Below are 16,303 nucleotides of genomic sequence, written 5' to 3'. Positions count from 1 at the left end.
CTGGCTTCTTCTATCGTTGCAATTCTGCCATTTCCAATTTTCCCCCACCAATTTTGTTAGTTAAGAACTCAGGCAATTGAGCTTGTTAGAATTAGTGGTAAAGTATAAGAGACCTGAATGCAGACTTGAGGAACTTTCTAGTGAGTTAGATGCATGAGTTTTGTAACATCTATTTTGGCTGATTTTCTTTTCCTTCCTTCTGGGTTCTGGGTAGTTGAAGCCACTAAATAAAACCTATTCTCAGCAAACCCATCAGTTTCCCGATGGGGTGGACAAATCAGTTCTAAAGTATCTTCCAGTTCTGATTCTTTGATTCCAAATAACCTCAGTGTAAGTGATGTCACCTTATATTAATATTAATGACAAACCAAATTGCATCCTGTTTAAGTATTCCCTGAAAAAACAGAGCATTTATTGATTTGTTGCAAGCTCCATATTGTTGTTACTTAATACAGTGTTTCATGCACACACGCTTGTATCAAATAGAGATTAATTTTTACAAGGACTTTGTATTTAAAAAACCAGAAATTTTCTAGCTTCAACATAGTAGCCACCTATGTCCAAAAATATAAGCAGTTCCTATTTTTAAATGTGCAACATGATCCAAGACTTAAACACATGTGCCACCTGACCTCAGTTAAAATAACCAGAAAATAAAATTCTCTTTAGGCAGGGACAGTCCTGCAGAGGACTGTAGTCTTAATTCTCCCATAAATAAATATAGACTCTTCCTACATTTTTTTGTCAGTGCCAACGGCAGCTTGTGGCAGTTTTGAATGAATATGGACTCTGAGTCAGGAAGGCCAACTGTTTGGCCAAGACTCAGTGGCCTTTTATAGTACAGGTTGTGAAAACAGTGGATCTCAAATCAGGTCAGAGGGAGGATTGTGAGTGTGATGCCCCGCCCTCTCAGCCTCTCATGCTCGCCCAGCTGCTGGGGTCTGTCCCCACCCCTCTGCTCCAGCTGTTGACCCTGACCCAGCCTGCACAGGATTACTGGTGGGATCACAGACAGGATGCCTTTGGACAAATATCGTTTTTAAATGATGAAATATTTTTTAACAGGCAGTAAAGTATGGAGACAAACAGAATGGTACTTACTCATCTAACCCACCACCCAACTCTATCAACATTTCCATCCTCATGTCATTTTTCCCCAAGAAATAAAATAAAAATAAAAAAAGTAGAGGTCTTACTTCCTGATTCCTTTCTTTTGTCTTTCCTGGGGTAACCTCTGTTCTGAAATTGGTGATTGTCAGTCCCATTCACTTGACTATACGTGAAGGTCGTCCTAAACAATATAGTGTTCATCTGCGTGTTTTCACTCTTTATGAGTAAGAGACATGACTATACTGCACACATTATTCTGCAACTCATTTTTTGTTTTTGCTCAGCTTTATGTTTTTGAGATTTAGTCGTCGTGCTAGCTATTGAACTAGTGTTTGAACTAGGTCACTAGTATTGAACTATTGTTTCTCAGCCCTGTACCCACCCTTCTTTAGTCTATTTTTCAAGCTTCTTTGCCAGTTGGTTTCCCTGCCAGTTGAAGGTATTGCGGTGAGGAGAGAAGTCTCAGTCTGTGCTTCATTTTGCTCTTTTCCTTCATCTGGTGCTTTTTCCCAGTGCAGCAACCTGTCCTCTACACCCCCAGCTCCAGTCCTGGACCCTCCTCCAGTCTCCTAGTTTCCGTAACAACCCCTCATTTTTATCCCAATGCTAGGGGTGTAGAACCTTCCCACAGTTTCTAGTGTCTGAGTTATCAGCCCCTCTTTTTTTCCTCTTTGAGTTTCAACATCTGGATAACTGTTCCTCTATTAAATCTCCTGTGTTTGTAATACCATGTTTTCTATTTTCTAACTGGACCCTGACTGCTGTAGATGTGTTGTTAAATGCAGCTCTGGGTCACTCATTTTTAACAGCTGCATGGTATTTCATTATATGACTATGTCACCATTTATTCATCCATTCCCTCGTTGATGGGCATTTCAATTTTTCCCTATTACAATGGTGCCAAGACCATTCTTGTACCTATTTCCTTATTTACCTGTACGAGAGTTTCTCTAGGAGATATCCTGGAAGAGGAATTGCTGGGTTAGAGGGCTGTGCTCATCTCCTGTTAGCCTGCTTCCTTACACAAAGTGGTTGTACCATTTCACTCCTTTATGCCACTTGGTATTATTATACTTTTCATTTCTGGCAATTTGATAGATGTGGCATGGTATCTCACTTCCAGTGAGTTAAGTATCTTTTCATACTTTCCTCTGAACTGTCTACTCATATCCTTTTGCACATTTTTTTTTTTGTTAGGTTGTTTGTATTTTTCATATTGATTTGTATTATTGTAAGTTGATCCGATTTCTTTATATAGTCTGAATAATTTGCTGGTTACATGTGTTGCAAATACATGTGTCCAATCTATGGTTTGTTGTTTTATAGTATCTTTTGTTGTGTAGAAGTGGGTTTAAAAAAATTTCTTTTTAATTGTAGTCAAATTTATCAATCTTTTGTGGTGTTTTTTTCCTCTTGTTTAAGGTATTGTTCTTTATCTCAAGGTTGTAAAAATATTTTATATTTCCTGTTAAAATACTTAAAGCTTTGCTTTTCTATTTATGTTTTCAGTTCACCCGAAATTTATTTTTTGTACGATGTGATGTAAGGATTCCATTTTTTTACCACTTAAGCAATTGTTCCAGCATCATTTATTATCATTCATGGTTTATCACTTCCCCACTGATTTGTAATGCCAGTGCTGTCATATGTTATATTCCCATACGCATCTGGTCTGTTTCTGGACTCCATCCTGTTCCATTTCTGTATTTGTATATTCTTGTGCCAATGCAATAGAGTCCTAGTTAGTATGATGTTACAAATAATCTTGCTAACTTATTGGCAAGTTCCCCCACCTCATTCTTCAAAATCGCCATGGATATTCTTGGCTTTGTTTTAGCAAGTGCATTTTTTTAATGGACATGGGATAGATTTATCATTTGAATTTGACCATCACTTTGTCAATTTCAATGAAAATTCCTGTTGAAATATTAATTGCAATTACATCGTTTATAGGTTAACTTGAAAAGAACTGACATCTTTGTAATAGTTTCTTCCTGTCCCAAAATAAAGAACACCTCTCCATTTATTTAAATCTTCTTTAATGTGTTTCATCAATACAGTTGTATAATTTTTTTATATGGGTCTTGCTCATCTTTTGCCAACTTATCCTTAAATATTTAATCGTTTTATTGCTATTTTTAATGGGATTTTTAAAAATCATGTTTTCTAATTGGCTATTCTTAAGGAAAAGGAACACTTTGGATGTTTTGTATATTGGTCTTGTATCCAGAAACTTGACTAGATGTAGTAGTGTGTGGCTGTGTGTATCACATTAATAGATATTTTCATGTTGTTCTTTCCTTGTATTCCAGGGATAACTCTACCGGGCCATGGCTAAATTCGATTTTCTAATACTTTACTACTTTTAAGAGATGCCTTTGTACACAATCTGTAATCTGAGAAACTCAATGGCTCTACAGAGTGACTTCATCTGTCAGAGGGGCAAAAGGCCTACGTAAAGCAAGCTATTTGGGCCTTGAAACCTAGAAAAGCCTTATCTGCCTATAGTGACCCTTCTCTGTGCTTTTGTGCTGATTGCCACTGCATTCCCTTCATTATTTTAGATTCTTTTTAGTTTGATCTCCATTGAGAGCTCAGACAATATTAACTACCATCTAGGTTTTTCTGTAACTCTCCATGGTGCTTATCATAGTACTTATGCAAAGAGTTACAAGCTGGGAAAAAGTCTCCTGATGAATTGATGAACTTCTGTTCACTAACCCACTGTGGTTTCATTTTTGTCTTGGCTTTCAGGAAGCTAAGAACTGAGTTTTGTGTTCAATGGTAGCACGTTCCTTTGACTTTGTTTTATTCTTTTTCTTTCTATGCACTCCCCTTAGTCATACAGGCTTCCCTCCATCCAGCCTTTTATTACATTATTATTAATTTTACTCCAATTTTAATGCTATTGTTTGTATGCTGCAGTGTAAGCTATGTCAAATCTGGGTAGGTGGAGTTTAAATTCTAAATAAAATGAGAAATGTTCAATTAATGTTGACTGGATGGAGAGTATGAGGATTTTAGTGGGGTGGAGATTTTCCAAAATCATTAGTGTAGAAAATTAATGTTGATGTTGTAGTGTCTATGCTTACAAGGAAGACTTTTTACACCCAACACTGTATTGAAGTCAGGGGGGAAATCCGATTTTATTTTCAATTTCTGCTGGCAAATAAAAAAGCATTTCACAACCTTATAAAATAACGGTGCTTGGCATAATTGCACATAACCGTCGACTATTATATTTTATGAAGTACTGAACTGGATCGCTCATAGGTCGTGCTGGGCTTTTTCTTTGGAGCTGAATCTAAATCTGATTTTTAAAAATCGCTACTGGAGTTCTTGTGTTCTCCGGGTTTCTGAATTCCAAGAACCCGCCTTCAAGGGCATCTCCCAGAGGGGAGCTCGGTTCATTAACTCAGGGGCAACACAAAGCAGTTTGTTCCTTTACTCACGGCCCTTACTCGTGTCTCCCAAGGAGACAAGCGGAATGCCCACTAAGTCATGCTTTTCCATTACTCATTCTGCCTTTTTTCCCAAGGTGGCGTGTGGGAGGTGTTGTGATCTGCTTCGATAAGAATAGGCCAGGAAGCTTTCTGCGGGAGAATGCACTCATCCCTTCGCGTGTTTCTGTTCCGACTCCGCCGCGTTCGGCGGCTTCAATGTGAGACATGTTTCCCAAACTGACAACGATTGCACACTCGACCGCCTCCCACATTCATCTCAGCTCCTCCGCCGTCGACTGGGGGAGTCCTGCCCCGCCCCACTTACCCAGGCTTTGTCCCCTTACAAAGCGGATCATCCGGTTGGCCAGGCGCGGCCGCTGCCGCCTAACACCCTTCGGGAGTCGCTCGGGAGGAGACACTGGGAGCGGGTTTTACCCACCCCGTTCCCCCGCACAAGCGCCGGCTTCTGGGCCACCAGGGGGCGCCCTGGTGTCTCCGCAGCTCCTGACTGCATCCCCACCCCCTCCAGCTCGCCCTGCGATTGGCCTGCCGCCTCGACCTCTGAGCTCCGATTGGTCGCTGTCCACGTCAGTCACGGGGGCCGGGGCGGGTCGAAGTGACGCACGGCGGCTGGGCTCGGGGCGGTGTCCCGCGCCTGCAGCTGCGGGCAGAGGTTGGCGAGGACCGACGCGGGGTAGTCAGACGGCGGCGGTCCTGGGAGGCGTCAGCGCGAGTCTGAGCCGCTCCCCGCCGGCCGCAGCCACCGCCACCGCCCTGTCGTGTCGCCCCGGCCTTCCGCGGCCCTCGATGCGGTACCGGGCCGCTGCGTGATGGGGCTGCGAAGCGCCACCCTGCGGCTCGTGGCGGCCGCGGCTCGCACTGAGGAGCGTCGGTGCCCGCCCCCCCGTGCCCCCGCGCACCGCGGCGCCTGCTGACCGGGTGCACCGCCTGTGGGTCCGCAGCGCGGCGGAGGTAAGGCGGGCGGCGGGGCGAGCGGCGGTTGCGGCTGCGGCCTCCGGCCCGGGGAGTGGCCCGTCGGGGGGGATGGGCGGCCGGGCCGGGGTCCGGGCGGGGTCCGAGCCGAGGAAGCGCGGGGCGGGGCGGGAGCGGCGAGCGCGGCGAGCGCTGCCCGCCGGCGCACCGGGTGGGTGGGGGCCGCGTCGTCGGGGTGGGGCGCCCTCCCGCGGCCAGCAGCGACCCCCGGGTCCTGCGCAGCGCCCCTCGCGAGCCCCCGTTTCCCTCGAGCTGCCCGGCTCCGGGGGCCCCGCGGTGCGCAGGCCCGCCGCTGTCTGTCGGTTCCCGGGGCTCCGCGCACGGTACAGGTCTGTGGAGACGGCGCTGCCCGGTGTCGCTGTCACAGCCGCCCTTTCTCATCGACCCCGCCGTCTCCCCCCCGTTACGGCGGGCAGCGCGGCTCGGCCGGGAACGTGGCTCTGCCCTTTGCCGGGTAAAGGCAGGGAAGGGCGTCAGGCGGCGGCGGGGGGTGGGCGGGGGCGGAATCGCGCCGCGCGGGGCCGGAGGGGGCTTGCTGGGGGCCTGCCCGCTGGGGAGCCGGCGGCTGTGGGCTCGGAGCCCCGCCGCCCGAGCGCTCCGGCAGCCATATTGGGAGGATGAGCCGACAGATCCTGTAGGAGCCCGGTCCGGTGGCTGGCAGGCACCGAGGGTCGGCCCTGGCGGCCTGCAGGGTGACTGGCCACACCAGAAACCGGCCTGTGGGGGCGGGGAGGCCGCTCGGGCCAGCTCGTCGTTGTTCGGGCACCGCGACGCCTTCCTGGCCCGTGACCCGGAGTGGAACTCCGGAGTCACTTTTTCTCCTCGGTGATTTGGGGCTAAGTGAGCTGCCGCGGGAACGTGTCTGCAAGGTTCCGTCCCGGTTGGGGCGAAATACTGGGTGTCCATGGCCCTCTGACATGGCCGGTGCTGTCCACGGCCCTGAGGCCTGCTGCGGCCCTTCAGGTACTTGGGTCCGAGGATGGCCGAGGCCAGCGGACGGCGCCCAGGCCTCGGTACAGCGCACTGTGGCTCGACGGTCCCAGTAGCTCGGCGTGCGGTGATTAAGTAGCTGGAATATTCGGACAGTGGGAGAGGCTGGCAGCAGTGTCACTGAGGATGCGACTCTCATCTTTGTGGAATCGGAGGTGGCTGAAATTAGATTGTCAACAGATCCCTTGCTCCCATGTCTCTTACTGTTTTGGGGCAGCTGTTCTGCTACGCGGAACATGTTGCTTTGTGTCCTAGATGGGCCTGGGCAAGCCTGGTGCAAGTATGGGGACTACATGCGAATAGCTCTTCAGCAGTGATACAATGGTGGCTGTTTCATTTAGAGGCTGGCGTTTTGTCAGCTGAGCTTAGTCATAATAAAACTTAGCGTGTGTTCTCTAAGTGAGGTGATGCTTTCTAGTGAACTCGGTATGGCTGTCGGATTATAAGACGAGTTCTCCATGTATTGTTGAAGGGTGGAATATGAAAATTGCACACACGTTGGCATTGCGAAGCAGATGTGTTTGTGATCGATAACTGCGTTCCGCGTGAGCCTGTCTTTTCCTACATCCTACATGTGAACAGGACCTGCAGACTGCCATGCCTGCCTTCTTTGTGTTCTTTGCCTTCCTTCTAACTCCATTTCTTAATGAAGAAATTCCTACAGCTTCTTAAATTGAGAAATCGAAAAAATTTTCAGATAGGGTTTTCTAAGAAAAGCCATAACACTTTACTTTTTATTTTTATCATTAAGCTTTTCTTTTAAACTTGGTTGAATCAAAAATGGCTACAACAGAAACTAGTGGGGTTTTTTTTTTATTACATTAATGTGAGAGAAATACAGAATGTCTGTTTTTTAAATTCCATACCCCAATTAAGAAGAAATATTTCCAAGCTTAAAAATTTTAAACTTACTTGATTAATAAAAAAGGCCTTAAGAATTGTGGTTAAATAGAATTTCAGCCTTTGGTAAATCAGGCCTGATTGTGAATCTGATTTAGAGGCAAGATTTTTATGAGTCTGTGCAGGTCTTCTCGGATGAATGTTTTTCCAAAATTTATCCAATTAAGTACAGCTTCTAAGGCTTAGAACAGACTGTTTCTTTTTCAAGCGCAGATATGAATGCAGTTTTCCTTTTTTCTCTCTTTCCTCTTTCCCGCTTTCAATTTGTGCAGAGAATAAGCTCCCCAGAAGGGTGCCAACAGAGTCTCCACAGCCAAACCTTTCTAGCCCACTTCCCTGCTATGGTCTTGTCCTGGATACAAAAGTATAAAGGACAACAATGGACCTCTGCCTTCTTTTTGTAAACCCCTTCCCAGGCTGCTAATCACAGCAGGTCTTTTCCAGGAGTAAGCATATCCCTTTGGTCTTGTAAACTGATACATAATTTCACAAGGCTCTGAAGTGCAAGGTATAAGCATATCTACTTCATGTAGTTCTCTTTGAAAGATGGCCTTGTTGGAACAGATACTGGTGAATTTCTGGAGTCTATAAAAGTGTGCGAATAAATATACATACTCTTACAGTTTTTTGTGTGTTCAGCTCATTGTAGAAGATAAATGAAAACAGATGTGCTTGTGATAGGAAAAACCTGCAAAAGGTGCCTTGCACTTCCCACTGAGTTGAACTTTTTGGTTAATGGCCCAGTGATTCATTTATGCTCCCTTTTACGGCATTCATTACCAGGTAATTGAGAGTGCATGTAGAGCTTTAGTTCTTTACCTTCAAGGAACCTACATTTTACAATTTGTGAAGATCTGGTAAAATAAGGTTCACTCCAACTCTTCCGTTTTCATATAATTAGCATATTGCCGTCCTTGCCGTGGTAGTTTAGTTTCCATGATTTTCAGTCAGCCTTTTCCCGCTTTGTATTGTCATACAATACTTATTATCTGTGCTGGCTGAACTTACTTTTAACTACGCTTAACTTTAAAATTCCTTGACTTCAGCTCAAGCAAACATTGGCTTCATTCTGTTCCAGTGACTCAGTGTTGTGGCCACATCTAACATGTCATCACCCTCAGATTTGCCCAAAGATCTCAAATTCGCCTTCAGATCTTAAACTGATAATTTACAGCTCTCACTTTTGTAGTCTCTTTCTGTGTGTTCTCCCTCTTCAAATCTCCTGGACCATCAGCCTCTTCCACTTTTTACTTCTTTGTCTTCCCTTTTCTACTCTGCGACTTCGGGGATGCATCGTTTCAGCTCTTTTCTTCCTAGAACTTGCAGGTTTTAGTTCTTCTTTATTATTCAAGGCCCTCTATGCAGATGCCAGCCTCGCATTATTCCTACCCTCCATACACTCCAGTTGTTCCCCTGGTGGAGAAACCTCACCAGACGTAGTGCCCAGTAATGTGTAGTCTTAGGTCTCCCCGGAGCCTGTCTTTGGTGTCTGTCGAAGCAGTTCTGCTCAGTTCCCTCCCCGTTCTCCACAGTGGCTTTTCTAAAATCTTGACCACTTAAGCAAGCTCCCCACTGCCCCACGCTTGGCGTAAAACCCTTCTGTCCTGCAGGAAAAAAGGGCATGAACTCCCTCCGCTTCCCCTTCCGCTACTTACAGACTGCTCTGCCTTCTTTCTTACCCTTTCCTCCAGTTTTAGAGAAAAGGTTACCCTCCCTGACTTCAGCTAATGCCTTGGCTTGTGTCCTGCATGTCACTGCCTTCTCTGATCTTTAGGGACTTCTTCTCTTCCCCTTTGGCTGTGCCTTCCCTCCCTCATCATGCTTAGCTTTGCCTAACATTCTAACTTACTGTTTTAATGTCCCCTCTCTCCCTACTAGAATGTAAGTTCCTCCATGGCAAGGACGTTTATCTGTTGTGTTCATTGGTTTATCCCAAACTCAGAACTGCCTGTCATGTTGTAGGCACCTGGTAAATAGCTGTTGAATTAAATATAGAAACATGCAAGTCTTTCCTATCATAAAGAGGGACGTGGGGGAGAAGAATTCCTCCTTCATTCCTGGTGGCTTCTAGCTGTTTCTCTCCTGCCTCTCCCAGTCGGGTTCTGGAAGCAGCCAGGATACTTGCATTTCCACTTCCTTGCCTTCTGATTACTACTCCCCAACTCACCACAGATGAGCTACAGTGACCCCCACTTCATTATAGTGCTCTTGCTCGGGTATCCAGCCCTTTATTGCTGAAACCAGGGGCACCTTTCACACCTTTGCAGTACTGAAAGTATTGCTCACTTCCCTTCTTCATTGAACTTTTGTCGGCTCTGTTTGGTGGGGCTCGTTTCAGTCTCATGGGCCTCCTGCTTTTCGGCCACTCACACTGCTATCAAATTCATTCAACACAAATTTTTGTATAACTTCATTTATATTGAAAGGCTTACTCTGGTTTTTCTTTTTAAGGAACTAGAACTTTGAGTACATTCCATATTTCCAACATTAGATAGCAAAATAGGTTATTAATAGGAAAGTTTTATTTATTTTCAGTTTATACCACTTACTGCTTGTAAAAAGGATTTGAGAAACTTATACCACAAATACCATATACAGACAATGATGCTGTTATATACAGATAAGAAACAAAAATCTACGTAACAGGAGCAAAAAGTAAACATACAAATATAATTGGTTATTGTAATTTAGTTTTGAAACTTTTGGAAGTCAAGATAAAAAGGGAAAGATAAATTACATAATTTTCACTCTGGTAAAAGAAAGCCTAATGGTTTGTTAAGAGAAATTTTTTTCTGGTAATAAATTCTAAAGAAATTCTAAGAGAAAAGTGTTATAGTTACCTTGATGCAAGCATGTACATACTAAGTGTTTCCAACAGGTTTTTAAGTAAAAGGAAGAAATGTTCTTCAAAGACATTTTAAAACAAGGTAATCCACCTGCTTTCCAAACTGCGAGTACAACATTCCAGTATAATAACTAAAGTCCTTTTTGTGAAGGATATGACTAATGTGGCTCAGGTATGTAGCTTTACATTAAGATAAATCTTGAGTATTCCAGTGGAAAACTCATAATTTACAGAGAGTGGAATACTTTTATTCTACTTTTATTCAATTAGTTGTCACCGAATTGAAAACATACCTATTATACTTTGAGTACTGGTTTATAACGTGGCAAGATTGACACATCGTTGACACATGGAAAAGTCTGACCTGCGTTCTTGCTCAGATAAGTCAGCTACCTCCCAGATAGGTATCTGCAAAGGTGTAGTTAGGGGCAGATTTCAGAAAGAACCTTGACTCATACCTAATTTGAACTAATCTTTGACTGATACTTGCCATTTCTACGCCATAGCTTGAGCTGAGTTCATTTTGGCCTGGAGTAGGTGTTGCCATCCACTTTGACAGTGGAAGAACTTCAGTGGAATGTTGGAATTTGAGTGGCCGAGTTCCAGTGGATCTGCCAAAATAAAATTATAGGGTATAGATTCAGATATTAGAACGAATTGATTTACTAGAGTTTAGTATTAACTCTCCAAACTTTGAGAGAAAATAAAAAATCAGTCTGATTTTGAATGGTTTAAGCCATAGGCCATTGGAGCCGTTGTTTCTTGATGTACCTCTTTCTTTACGAGAATAAAATCTTGTCACCAGTGAAAAGGAGGATCCTTGGTTTCTTAATTATAGTGGCAGAAGGAGATGTGTCTAATAAATCCAAAAACCGTATCAGGTTATTTTAGATAGTGATTAAAGAAACCAGCTGGGGTGTCAGATGAGCTAGTTTAGCCCCTAGCTCAACTAGATTGAAAATCTGATCTGTCAGGAGACTCTTCCTGCACAGTCTGATTCTTGGCATTGAGTTAGAACGCAGAAAGAAGCTTTTCTAACATGTGATTGCAGCTTGGCTCATGGCTGATTTTTATCCATAGAGTCAAAAACCAAGAATAGACAGGTAATTCATACACACAAAAATAAATTCTTACATTTTGGGGGCCATTTTATCAGGACGTATAGCCATCATCAGTGACACAGTGTTGGGTCCTAAAACTGCCTGGTATTCATGGAAAGTATTAGACTGAGAGATGCAAAATTTGTAATAATAAGGAAATTTGTATAACATCTCAAAATGGGCTCACTAGTTACAGACTTACTTTTGGGTACCCATTCATTCTTTAAGTTATAATTCATTTTTTAAAAAATGTGATTCAGTGGAAAAGATTATCTTTTAAATAGACTGCTTGTTGATACTGTAAATTTGCTTCTGTATGGGAAATTGTGTGACTTCTTAATTTAAAAGACTGTATTTCATGGTTAAATTTTATTTTCAATTGTGACAATGTATGAGAGTTAAGTGAACTACTGAGAGCCTCATAGGGCAGAATGAAGTAGAAAAATGAGGTATCAACACAACTTTTTTAGGGAACAAAGAAGGTATGATTTTTGGCTCAGAAAGAGGGACTTTAAGGAATGTATGAATTAATGTTTCCTGCTTCAGCGTGGTATTTGACCTTGTCCTCAAAAGATACGAACTTAGAATAGGTTGAGAAAGGAGATTGGGCTTCCAGGAATTGCACGTTTGATGTGGTAAGAGGGTGCGTGGTGGAGAAGAAGGCTTCAAGTTGGGCAATGAAAACGGACTGGGAAAGGAGGTTAGATTGTGGAGCCCCTGGAATTTTTAGATTGTGTTCTGAGGCTGTGGAACCAGTTAAAAGTTTTTAAGGACATGAACTGACCTCTGTTTTAGGAATATAATCCTGACTGTTTTCTATAGAAAAGGGGTATTATGAAAACAAACCAACCAAAAAGCTAGTATTATTTTGTTCTTGTTACTCACTTTGCTGAAAGGTCAATTTGAGAATCAGTCTTCTCCTTAGGCTCCTAATAATCCAGGCTACCTCTCAAGACACAGAATTGCACAAGATCAACGTTAAGCAATTGGGCAAACATTTAGAAAAATTAAAATGATTTAGATCTAAAAAATTTTTTTTTATTAAATGTTTATCCCTTTATATCCCAGAAGCTAGTGAACGCTTCTGGAATTTTTGCTCCATTCCGCTTTCCTGATGCTTCTAATTGTCATAAGGAAGGAAAACTGGTCAGAAGAGCAGTCTAGAACTGAGGCTGTGTAAGTGATTTAGATAGAGTATGTATGGTTGCCTTTCCTACCTTTCTTCCTTTGGCTCTTCAAAACTTGGAAAATATATTTTTATGCTAATGATAAGAAGTGTTGTTTTCCTATAACTTCTTAAAAGTATTCTGTAATTATTGTTTCTCACTGGAATTTAAACTTGATTTCAGATTTATATAGTTGGTAAATTTTAAAAAAGAACCAGAGTTTTGAAGCTGTAATACTTTGATGGACATCTCTATTATAAAAGATTATATTTATAATATAAGGGAAGTCACAAAGGAACACTTTTTATAGTCCACTTAGGTGTAGTTTCCTATCACTGTATAAAATTTTAGCTCACTGTGGAGAGATGGTTGTAGTTTTACCACGGGACAGTTAAATAAAAATATATATATATTTAGGTTCAGGTTATTTTCAGGAAGTAATTTTAAAATGTGTGTATCACTTCTGAAAAAGAATGACTGTTGGCTTTTTTAATTAGGAAGGTATTTGAAATTAATTTTATCCTTTTTTCCTGTCTCCATTTTGGAAAAACTTGGGTTTTTGGTTTTGTTGTTGTTGTTATTAGTTTCAGGTGTACAAACCAACATATTGATTAGACATTTACCCACCTCACAAAGTGACAACTCCAACAAATCTACTACCCGTCTGACACCGTACATATGAGCTATTATATACCATTGACTATATTCCCTATGCTGTACTTTATATCCTGTGACTATGTATTTTTTAAATTATAATTGACATTCCAATATTATTTTATGTTAGTTTCAGGTGTGCAGCATAGTGGTTAGGCATTTATATAATTTATGGAGTGATCCCCCAATAAGTCTAGTACTCATCTGACGCTACATAGTTTTTCCAATATTATTGATTATATTCCCCATACTGTATTTCACATCCCTGTGACTATTTTGTGACCATGAATTTGTACTTCGTAATCCTTTCACTTTTTTCATCCATCCCCCCCAACCCCCTCCCATCTAGCAACCATCAGTTTGTTCTCGGTATCTAGGAGTTGACTTCTGTTTCGTTTGTTCCTTTTGGAACAACTTATTTTTTATTAATACCATTCAAACATCACTATTGACACAATAACTAGGAATGCAACTAAAATATTTTAACTACTATCTTCAAGACCCTGTGATAGAGGGGATTAGAAACATGACTAAGATTCTGTTCTTAAAGTTAAAAATCTACAGTAAAGTAAAGTAACTTATTCTGTCCTAGATAAGGTCTGTGAGTTGAGAAATATTAAATGAAGAAGCATTTGCATTTGGTTTGGGAAGTGGAGAGAATCTATAGAGGCTTTAGAGATATATAGCATACGAGAAGATCCCGACAGAATAAATTGGATTTTGAGAACAAAACAAGACACAGTGGGTGGAAGGGACACGTAAACAAAGGCATAGGGACAGAAAAACATGAGATGCTTTCAGGAAACCCTCTGGTGGTTGGTGCTTAAGGAACCTCGATGGAAGTGTTTTGTGAAAATAGTGAAAATAGGTGGCTTATGTTGCAAAACACCTCGAATGCCAGTGTGGGGAGTTCAGTCATTACTTCGTAAACAGTAGAGAAACTTTGAGGATTTTTAAGTGAACAGACCTGTACTTCAGGAAGGTGAGTCTGGCAATTTTGAGTAGCGTGGATGGAGTCAATGAGAATGGCAGTATCGTATTTAGTACTATTGGGTAGGAGGAAGAAAGAACGTGGTCGAGAAGGTTAACAGTCTTAGGTGAGAAGTACGTATTGAAGTCCTAAAAGAGATAATGGTGGTAGAAGTGGAAAGAGAGTTTATAGGGAGAAGCCATGTGATTTGACAATTGATTAGATGGCTAGAGGAAGCAAGCTTTTGGGCGTGTGTGGGAACAGGAGAATGCTGAGAATGTTAAAAGAAATGGAAAAGAGGTGGAAGAGCTGTGTTGTTTGGAGGAGGTGGAGAGAGATTTGGCTTTGGTTGTGTTAGGTTGAATGAAATGCTGGCAGGATAGGTAGGTAGAGTCAAACAGTCTATTGAAAAGTGTGTGTATGGGGGACATTAGATGTTAGTGTGTTGGTTCCTAGTTGCAGATGCATGGTACTTTCTACGTAAACCCTACCAGAGAGGTGTCAGCCTTTGTCAGTCAGTCAGTAGCATTCAGCATTTTAATAGGCCACTACTAAATAGATAGAACACTATCCATTTTAGTTAGTGGATAGAACACTAAAGAAAATTCTGGGGGCAGCCAGATGGCTCAGTTGGTTAGAGCGCAAGCTCTGAACAACAGGGTTGGTTCGATCCCCACAGGGGCCAGTGGGCTGCACCCTCCACAACTAGATTGAAGGGCAACAGCTTGGATCTGATGGGCCCTGGAGAAACACACAGTTCCCCAATATTCCCCAATAAAGAAGTTTAAAAAAAAAAAAAAAAGAAAGAAAATTTTGTTTTTTAAATTTATATATCTATAACATTCAATAATTGTTGACATTCTGGCAAACTCGTTTCTTTACTCTTCCCCTACAAAATTCCTTAATATCATCTGGCAGCCAGTCTATGTTCAGACTTCCCTGATTATCTAAAAATGTCTTCTCACATATTTTCTTGATTAAAAAATCATTGCATTTGATTGATAACTAAGGCACATCTCTTTTATTACTCCCCACCCCCAGTTGTGCTATTTGAAGAAACTAGGTGACTTGGCCTACAGATTTTTCCATATGCTGGGTTTGGCTGATTACATCTTTCAGGTGTTATTTAAATTGTTTAAATGACAATATGTTCTGGACACTGATAGGCATGAAGCTTGATTCTATTCAGGATTTTAAGGGCGTGAGATAGAATACTTACTACTAGGTGGTGCTGTGCATTTCCTATTGTAGCACAGCAGGAGGCAGAGATCACCTAGGTGCCCATTTTAGAAACGTTCAATTTGGTTCCGATGTTTTCAGCCTTATCCATACATTGTAATGTTTCCACATCAACCAGCCTTTCATCTAAGGCTTTTTTAGCTGCTAGTGATGATTGTTGCAGACAGCTTTTATATCAGTCAGATTGGAAAATGGTGATTTTCTAATTCTGTCATTTCAATGTAGTTAATCTGCATTGATTAACTACAGTTTTTCTGTAAAAAGAACTTGCCTACATTCACTATTTGGCTATCCCGGAACATAGTTCATACAGAATATACAGGCTGGATATGTGCTCAATTCTTTCGTTTTATTTGCCAGTCTTCAGAATAATGAGGTTTTCAAAAGTGTCGTTATGAACTCATGAATTTGTATATTTGATGTTTTTCAATCTATTTGCAGTATGTATGTATGTATTCTTATAATTATCCCATCTTTGGCCAGTGTGAGACCCTTTAAATTGGGACCTGTGCCCTTTTGCCACGACCACATTCATCTTTGATAGATTTCGTGCTTGTGGTCACACTAACATGTTCCAGGATCATCTTGAAATTTCTTGTCTAGCCATTTTTTTTCAAGAAGCCCAGTTCAAAGAGATTTTTGATAGAATAGGATTTTTACGTTGGGACGCTGTTAACGAACAGTACAAACTAGAATGCAGTCGTGTAAAATGATAGCAGTGTTCGCACAGTGTGTTTGGGGCTATAAGTGCTATAGGAAATACCAGTGATTCCTGGAATGTTTGGATAGTCATTTGGGAAGAGGTAAGACGAGCTGGGCTCTCAAATAGAGGAGAAAGTGGAAATTGAAATGCCGGTTGGAGGGGAAAAATTGTTAGGAGGTGTGAAAGAATG

At 42.1% G+C, this 16,303-nt stretch overlaps 1 protein-coding gene across 12 annotated transcripts in view; it reads left to right on the top strand.

The window, feature by feature from the left end:
* Positions 1-5,149: 5,149 nt before the first annotated feature.
* The window catches only part of KIF1B (kinesin family member 1B), a 136,075-nt gene continuing 124,921 nt past the window's right edge, over positions 5,150-16,303 (top strand). For 10 of the 12 annotated variants that reach the window (XM_081054974.1, XM_081054985.1, XM_081054973.1 and 7 more), the window contains exon 1: positions 5,150-5,525. The gene's annotated coding sequence lies outside the window, so the exon portion shown is untranslated. Of the gene's footprint in view, positions 5,526-5,736; positions 6,001-16,303 lie in introns of those variants that run through there. The other 2 variants (XM_081054981.1, XM_081054979.1) reach the window with 2 other exon arrangements.

This window comes from Rhinolophus hipposideros (assembly GCF_964194185.1).
Source record: "Rhinolophus hipposideros genome assembly, chromosome: 8".
NCBI classification, from domain to species: domain Eukaryota; kingdom Metazoa; phylum Chordata; class Mammalia; order Chiroptera; family Rhinolophidae; genus Rhinolophus; species Rhinolophus hipposideros.
Note: the sequence above shows the minus strand (reverse complement) of the source record. Positions and strands in the feature narration are given on the sequence as shown.